Source organism: Periophthalmus magnuspinnatus, unplaced genomic scaffold (assembly GCF_009829125.3).
Source record: "Periophthalmus magnuspinnatus isolate fPerMag1 unplaced genomic scaffold, fPerMag1.2.pri scaffold_136_arrow_ctg1, whole genome shotgun sequence".
Taxonomy (NCBI): domain Eukaryota; kingdom Metazoa; phylum Chordata; class Actinopteri; order Gobiiformes; family Gobiidae; genus Periophthalmus; species Periophthalmus magnuspinnatus.
In genome coordinates this window covers 29,153-38,767 of record NW_022986706.1, presented here as the reverse complement: position 1 = coordinate 38,767, position 9,615 = coordinate 29,153, and positions in this window count along the sequence as shown.

Sequence of the window (9,615 nt, the reverse complement as noted above, 5' to 3'; positions counted from 1 at the left end):
GTGACGCGCACATGGGAATACACAAGCAGTTGTTTAGTGTTTTGTTTTTTTGTTTTTTGTTTTAGTTTACATTGCATTGATAGTTCTGTCCTTTTACTAAGACCAAGGCACTGGGGCATTTTAATGTGAGGGGAGCAAGCGATGAAATGAAAACACTTTACCAGCAACAATCTGGACTCTTAGCCTGAAGAAGGGCTGCAAAATTTAATCACAATCAAGTCAAAATTGCAATTTGAATGGATGCAATTAGCAAATCTCAAAGACTAACTGTTGTGGTAACATAATTTCTTCCACAAACAACAAAATGGTCTGTCTTATTCTGCATAAAAACTGTCAGCCCCTATAGTTTAGACCTGTACACGTTCTGAAATGTGATTCTTCTTGTAATAGTTTGTTAGTTCATGTCTTTTTGTCTATTCTTCTGGACACATTTGAACAGCATCCTTTTAAAATCCTTAGCGGAGAAACAGCGGCCCATACATAGATGTGCAATGAGGTGCAGTCACCACGACTCACTTGTCACAGTGCGCTCCCTATGCACCATATGTGTTTTTGTGCCCGTTCCTGTTATTGAGCTTTAAACTCTGCATCTAGCCAGCTAGCCACTGGTAAAGGTTTATGATGATTATGGCTTTTCCAACATTCTTCACTTCAGTCCTATTGCGCTTCGGATGAAAGATGGTTGGTTCTACACAAGAGGGGCTTGCCACTGTGTGTTTACATGTAGACTATTAGGACTACAACTAATTATTATTTTAGCAGTCGACTAGTCACAATTTTCCACAGATTTCAGAGAGACTACACACAAGATTTATTTCCATCCAGTGTTGCATTATTTTCACCAAGATCTTGATTTGATGATGGTAGAGTCTGACCGCTGCTCAAAGTCTTCTCCAGCAGATCCCAAAGATTCTCAATGGGGTTAAGGTCTGGACTCTGTGGTGGACAATCCATGTGTGAAAATTATGTCTCATGCTCCTGAACCACTCTTTCGCAATTTGAGCCCGTTGAATCCAGGCGTTGTCATCTTGGAAAATGCCCGTGCCATCAGGGAAGAAAAAATCCATTGATGGAATAACCTGCTCATTCAGTATATTCAGGTAGTCAGCTGACCTCATTCTTGGAGCAGACTTTTGCTGAACCAAGACCTGACCAAGGGAGGCTTGTACCCATTTGCTTAGTTAAATCCAGATGGTGACTTTTTTTTTGGACAGGCAGTGTAATTGTGCCTTTAATGCACATGAATCAATACTGTAACAGCAGTCTAGTTTCTATCCAGGACTCATCTGAGGCTTCAATTCAACTACCTTTTTCTTCTAATAAAAAGATGCTCATACACAGCATCACACCATCACACGTTCCGCTCGCTTTTTCCATTTTTTAATCACTGAAGTTTTATATCATGTTCAAAGAGTAGCTTTAGCTAACGCACACAGTAACCTTTATAAACTCACTCCATGCTGTGTCCCCGCAGAGGACAATGGCAAAGACTGTAGTTTCTGTGATAAAAGTGATGTATGAAGTATGTTACGAGGCACTGACTGCATGTTGACAGCTGTACTGCTATTTACTATAGCCTCTGCTTTAAGATGGAGAAGTAGAGAATATGCTGTTACTCAGACTATATAAATGAAACTACATATGAACAAGCCAGATCAGTTTTACAGATGACCTGCTTCCCACTCATAAATAAATCTGTCTTCATTAAACATCTATTAGCAGTTACATTACAATTTGATATATAAATAAAGCACATAAATTAGGTCTATAATAATATTAATTAGGAAAAAAGAATTCCCAGTTCCAAGAATTACATATTTTTTTGTGCAACACTTAATTTTGAGACATTTGAACCTGCTGTGTGGTGTGACCTCGCCTGCTGCCGTGCCGGACACTCACTACAAATGCGCCATGTTAAGAAATTCTCATAAATGACTCCAGAGCCATTTTAATAATTGTGTAACTGTCAAAATAAAAAAGACGTTCTTTAAAGATGGGACAAGACAGGATCTTGGGTTTCTTAGGAAACCCAAGATCCCGTCTTGTTGTCGTGCATATTCAAACATTATCAGAAAAGTTTAATTTTGTAACTATAAGAATAAGATCATTATTTCTTTTGACATAGAGCTTAAACCCTTAACTCCAGAGCTCAGCTTGGTGCACACATATGAGAATCAGTTAATTATTTTTGTCTTACACACACACACATATATATATATATATATATATATATATAAATTATATATAGGGGCTGCTGTGCTCCTGAATAAAAATGTTTATCTGGAGCCCTGTAAATTTCCTGCATTCCTGCGTTCTCCCTGTGTGTTTCCAGTCCCTGGCCACTAGGACGATATTAAATTTTAGACTCACGATTATTGTGGCCAAAATAATCGCCATTAACAATATTATCACGATAATGATTAACCTGTTAACGTTCCGACGGCCTGGGCCTACTTTACAACTTTACAGCAATGTACATACACTTCTGCGTCACCCACACAAACAATCTACACACCAAATGAAAGCTGCGGCGCTTGTCTTTCTGGATATGCAAACCATTTTCACCTGCAATCACCACAGTGCTGACAACCTTCAACATATTCACACAAAGTTGGTCTCATTTGTTCCATAAAGGTCCAAAGAATATAATCCAGTCAAGAAATTATGTCCACAAAATAATATCCTCCATGTCCAATCTGCTGTAGGAAAGTACTCCAAATATGAAATCTGCTCCATCACTTCTTTGCATTTCTTTTGTCGATTTCAGGCATGATAAATTTCTGACAGCGCCAACTTTGTTCAGTGCTAAACACACGTGTTAGCTTGTGATTGACACCAGTGTTGGCCAATAAGGTGGGGGTTGTGGGTTACTGAGGCCGCAGACAGCGAGTCAGTGCTACAGATGACGCAAGTGCTCGTCGACAAACACTTAGAACGATGCATTTAAGGCACTTTGGCGAATTGGGAAATGGCCGAAGCCGAGTGGATGCAGAAATGTGTGCGTAATGGCACATTTTACGCACTGTTGTTTAGCGTTTTAAACATGACGAAACGGACAAAACAAAGGGAGAACGTGATCGAGGACACTGTGGATGTTTGTACAAGTTATACTAGATGCATCTCGGACTCTGAGCGGTTCACGGCAAAGAGTAAAGATCCCACAGTGGACTCAGGAGTAAAGGACCTTATTTTTTGATGGATTGGATGCTGTTCTCGATCGGTAAGCGTGGTTTATTCTGCTATTGACTTAATTGTAGGTAAAATATACCGTGTATAATCGTTAGCATTGTTTCTGTGCACATAGTGCGCATTTGTACCATGCTCTCTGGCACATTTGTGTTCAGCTGTATGAATTAGACTTAATTTGTATATTGTTTAAAAGGTGTTGTTTTATTCTGCAGTTTGCATTATTGTAGGTAAAAATCTAAGATGTGCACACATTAGCGTCTCATCTGTGCGCATGGGTGAGGCGCGCACTGGCACGCTCCTGTGGAGAGTCACGGATCAGACTTTGTTTATTGTTGATATCTGGCAGAATATAGTTCAGACAGAGATAAGCACAGAAGCTACAAGTGTCATTGCTATGACAGAGTGGGCAAACACCAGAACTAACATCTAAACGTTGTATTGGAACTGGAAACATGAGGCAGTGTGGTGCCATAAAGGCGATTATAATCGTGCTCGATGATCACGATTATTAAAAAATGCCACGAACGATTAATTGCAGACCTTTTTTTATGGCAATTAACGATATTATTGTATATCATCCCATCCCTACTGGCCACTGACCCATATTAAACCTCCCTCGTTTCTTTCTTTCGCTCTTTGAGGAAGGGCATCTGCATCCCTTTAGTCTGCTCCTCACCTTACCTTGTATATTAGCCACCCACTTTCATTCACGCGACTTCATCCCTAACAGCAGATATTTGACCACTTTATTTACTTGGGAGTCTAACATCTTGAAAGAACACATAACAATGTGGTGGCTGCGCTCAACACACTGAGGAAGCTCTGAATCGTCCATGGAGACCATATAGTTCTACAACAGCGGAGGAACACAGGTGTGCGGCGCAACTCTACACACTGGACCTGAGCCTGACCCAACAACACGGTGGGAAAATGGGGTTCAAGCCAAGAATCTGAACTGTACACACAGTAACGTGAGGAAGGTAGGACATTTCTCAGAAGTAGAATTCTGTCATGTGAGAAAAAAACATTATGGTGGCCCATCATGAACTAAACTATTAATGGGAAACACGAAATCAGCAATATTTTTTTTTGATAAGCTGACTAGTCTACAATGATTATTGATCATTTTTAATCTATTACATGGTTGAAATATGCCGACTGAAGGCTTTCAGAAAGAAAATATAAAAGGCACACTTTATCAAAGCTATACCATCAATGTTTTCTTTTGAATCGTCAATTGTCATGGCAGTGTTTATTACTCTATTACGTGTGATGATGAGTTCAGGGGTTCTGCGTATCTTTTTAAACTACAGCAGCGCTTATAGGTTTTCCGGTTTTAACAACAAAAAAGAGGTTTATACTGACAAATGGCTGAGAATATATATTTGATGGAGTAAATAATTGGCTGCAGTGCTGAATATAAACCTTGCAGATAACAGATGGATTTTTTTTTAAACAGACGATACTGATATATACGTGGTATATTATATTATCGTCACATCACTCAACTCTAGTTCTTACTTGACCAGCCAGAACCTCATTTCAACAAGACTTTACAAAGACAAGTGGGTCTGGAGCCATATACTGTCTGTCACGTGGGATGGAGGGCTTGTGGACACTTGTTCACTCTGTGGACAGAGCTCAGGTTATCGAGGGCTGAGGCAAACTTCACATGGTTTTAGTGCTGCCTGATGAGTGGATTTGCATTCAAGTCTGCTCAAGAGCCCTCTGATTGAAGGGACTAGCTAGCGTTTAGCTTTAGCATCGACACAGCTTTTCTTAAAAGGGCAGAGACACCGTTTCCTCTCTCACCACTGTCTTCCGATACTTATTTCCAGTGTTTCCACATCTTAGAGCTGTATATCATGCCAGACATGTGAACTTTGAGCGATGGCTTTAAATGCTCTTGTAGTCTTAACTAAAATGCTGATTCTATATTAAAATTTTTGCGCAGATCAGGCCAGCAACAAAAATACAGTTTGTTTTTAATCAGTGTCAGTGCAGAAAAGAGAGAACTGTGGCCATAGACAAAGCACACACAATGCTGCTGTCAACATGCTGGATTATATTATCTGAGTCAGGTTTACAAGGAGTCTTATTCGTGAAGGCTTGGGATATGAGAAGTAGCCTATCTGAGCGGTGACTAGGACTGTGCCAAAAATCGAAAGATCAATCTTAATCTAAACTTTGATCAATCTCAATAATAAAACAAGCGTATTTTAATCGACATGTCTACAGCCAATAATGTGGCAGTAAGAGAGTGTGGCAGTAAGAGGGCGTGGTACAGAAGTCACTGCTCTCTGTTTAGGTGAAAGCTCTGAGCCAAGGCCACAGCGCATCTGTTCATGTCTCCTCATGTGTCCTCATCTGCCCTCAGGTTTCACATGTTTTGCCTTAAATCTGCAAAGTCTGACTAAATGTTCAGTGTGTCTTTCTGTTTCTGTGTGTACAGTACTGTCTGCCCCTCGCCGCCTCCCTCTCTCTGATCCAGCCTCAGCTTCTTGCCTTTTCTCCTCTCTTTCTTCCCCTCTGGTGCTTCTTATCATTATAATCCAAGTTATGGAAAGTAAACAACTATTTTCTCACCGTTCATGAGTGAAACTTAAGCTCATTTAGCGCATGAAGATCGCACATATTTTTGCCGATAGTAAAATTGCAGCATAACTTTTAGGCTCAATATATTGTACAATCATTGCAAACTTTAAATGGTGATTTCTGCAGAATTGCAGATTGTGCCTATCAACACAAAATAAAAACTGTAGTGATTCTGACAACTTGCTCTAAACCTGAAGTCCACGTGTCTTTATTTTCAATAAGATGGAAGAAAACAGAATTGAAAATTGAGATGGATCAATAATAGGGGGAAAAAATTGTGATCCGCTAGCAGTGAGTGCCGCAAATATGTCTGTTTTGATGTGACCTTTCATTCTTTAACATTGGTTAGTGCTTAGCTACCACACATAAGAAACCAGTTTTCTCTTACAGTGGCCTAATGTAAAGTGAAGATAGTGGCTGTGTACATGTTTACTGAACCTACATTGACATGTAAATGAGCGGTGAATAGAGACATGAATGGATGGCATTTCTATATTATGCATAGAGTATTAATTAGCAATAAGGTTAACTGCTAAATGCTAAGTGGCTAGAAAATAGTGTCATACAAAAAATCAACTGTAAAGAGGCCAAATAACAGTGAACCTGAATAAACTCAACTTAAAATCTAATAGAGCTGATATATAATTAGTGATGTAAAAAAATCACTAGAATCACTAGAAAATCACTAGATATTTAACTGATTATATAACTTAGGTTTGGCTCTTATATCAGTTATCAGCACCTCCAAAACCCCTTTTAATCAGTATTGTATTGGTCTGAAAAAAAATCCATATCGATCAGGCCCAATTCTGGGCAGAATGTAGAAGGGACTAGCTGGTCAGGCAACTTTAGCCTCTGCCCTCCATCTGAAAACATCATAGTAGAATACCGCAGCCACATATTGAGGGCCAAAGTCACTTCTGGAAACTGTTATTTATTCTCATAATCAAAAATTATCATCATTAAATATTCAATTATGTTTAAAAGGGGTGGCATCATTCCAGGGAAATACAAAGTTAAAACCATACTTTGGAACATTCTATATGGTATACAGCCTAATAGTATAGCCATAGAAACAAGCAGGAGGCCGTCCACCAAGCCAAGTAAGCATAAAGACGCTGTACTAGTAAAAAAAAAAAAAAAAAAAAAGTTTTTAATTAAGTCTATTTTTGGCTAAAAGGTACTGTGGTTTAAACCATTGATGTCACAGGTAAATTAGAGAAGAAGAATGTCAAAACGGCATTGTGCATTTAGTGTGAATGACTACTGCTGCTTTAAAAGTCCCGATGTACAATAAAAAAATATATATATTTTTTGCAACCAGTTGTCCTTCTTAGTATCCAAATTAAGTGTGATTATCATGACAACTATATACAGTAGCCTAGAATCATTTGTATGGGTGGAAACCTTTTCAATGAAATAAATTTTGGTTCAAATCCCTCATTAAAAAAATAGAAACTCAGCTGGCAGACCAGTCTGTGTTCCAAAAAAATTATAATATCCTAATTAATCAGTTATAAATGTAAACAAGCACATTGATATATATATATATTTTTTTTTGCTTTACTGTGACTGTTATTAGACGAGAAAGTAAAATTTAAATGTAAATGAAGGTATGGGCAATAGAAAAATATATTGTGGCCAAATAACTGGATTTATGGCTAAATTATTTATACCAGTATCTACTCATTTCTAAAGCTGTGAGTCTTTACTCCTTCAGTCAATTAATCGGTAAATGATAACTTCGTATCAGGAGACAATTTATTTTATTAGGATTATAAGGATTTATATGGGACAACAGCATTAAAGGGAAAGTGAGTGAGTTAGCTGAAGATTTTATATTTTTGGTATTTTTAAAAGGCAGTTTAAACATAATTCACAAGTTTAATCACCCTTTGTATAAATGCATTGTTCCCTAGTACTTTTCTGCATGAAACTGTTTCAAGAGCGTTTGCAACCCTTTTTGTCGACTAATTGATATTTCTAGTCTACCAATAATTTTAGTCTACAGCCCTACTAATTTATTTATTTTAAAAACTCCCAAGTACATTTTAGCAACAGCACAAAGCCACCACAGAAGTATATCAATAATCTTCATGCAGCTGCAGCATCTTAAAAAGAATATAGTCAACTCATTTGAAACTTAAGCTCTACTTTATATTGACAAACTATAACCTGCCCTATATAGTACTGTTAGATTTGATATTATTACCTAAACCTCTTGGAAACCTACACAAACGAAGGATTAATACTGTACTATACCATAAAGTACCTGAAAAACGTACCACAAGGTCACGATTGTGCGAGCACTTGATGACATTATTATTTAGTGTAATTATCTGATATAACACGTTAATCATTTGACGTTTTCTAGAGCAATAACACAATTGTGTCGTGTGTGTAATGTGTGATATGGTTATTACTACCTTATATTGGACCCATTTCAATTCCATTGATAGCAGCTTGTGTTGTGTTGCATCATACTCACTACAGTCAGGTCAGTCTTTAATTCACAGCCACATTCTTAGTTTGGGTAATTTTAGCTGACATAAAACTTAACCCTCTTAAATCAAACAGATGTATGCAAAGATACTACGGCAATAACAATATTTTAAGTCTTAAGGTTATGGCAATGGCAGGTCACATTTTTTTTTACATTTCTCAGGCTTTTTACCAGCGTACTGTAATGTGAACGCCTCGGTGTCATGGGTGTTTACAAATGCATGCAGTGATAGGCCCATACCTGTTCCATCAGAGGCTGACAGCGCAGGTGAATTCAGCTTCGGCCGCTTTGAGTTTGGAGGTCCCACATCCAGCAGGTTGTCAGCCATGGTTGTATAGTTTCCAGCTGGACGTGTTTGTTGTTTCAATTTCAATACTTCCAGAAAGACGTTGCTCTATCAACTTTTGCACATTAGCAAGCTGACAGCATGCTAACGTGAGCTAACTGGCTAATAGCTTGATAATTGCCTGCTACGAGCTAGGTTAGCCACTTCGTGCTGTGAGCCTTTCAAAAGAGATGCAATAGCGCCCCGCTTCGCCACCGCCATTCACCCCATGATAATCCAACACCCAACACCCACATTATCGTCGTTAAATAAAGCCAAATAAAATGTTCTCCATGTAAAAACCGAGCGTCAAAATAACAATCCAAATAGATCAAGTAAACTGATGCATTTTAGCGAGAAAAAAATCTAAATGTCCAAAGAAACCATTTTGCGTGACGTCAAATTTCTTCATGCAAAAATCCAACGGAGCTTTACAAAAATGCACAATTGCACAAAAATGCAGCTGGTCTGCACTAAAATTATAAAGCCACGACCAGTTGTCCGCCTGGTAAACAATACGGCTCCCGGACAGCGTCAGGGGCTGAATCGCCGCACTCTGAAGGGGAAATCAGATCTACGGAGCGTTTCTGCCCGACGACCACCGTTCCCAGTCCCGTTTTTTCGCACAAAATGTCTCCGAGGCGACGTTAAGATTACAATGTGAGGCCAATGTCGCTGTCATATCGCGGAAAGGATGTCCAATTTCTACGTTAAAACCAGCGTTGGACCGAAATCCTAATTCCGAGCCACGACAAGATGGCGGCTGTTGATTCCTTCGATACAAAAAAGTTTTTTTTTTCTTTTCCAGATCGACTGTGGAGGGGGAGGGGCCGCGCTATCACGCCCAACGTGAAAACCGCACCGCAACTAACCTCTGAGGGCGCTCCAGCACCGTCATAGGCTCCACCACTACTCACATTTAAGATCATTTAAGTGCTTAAAATTATCATTTTATCACCTATTTATTTAATAAGCATACGAATTGCGTCTTAATAAATGTTGA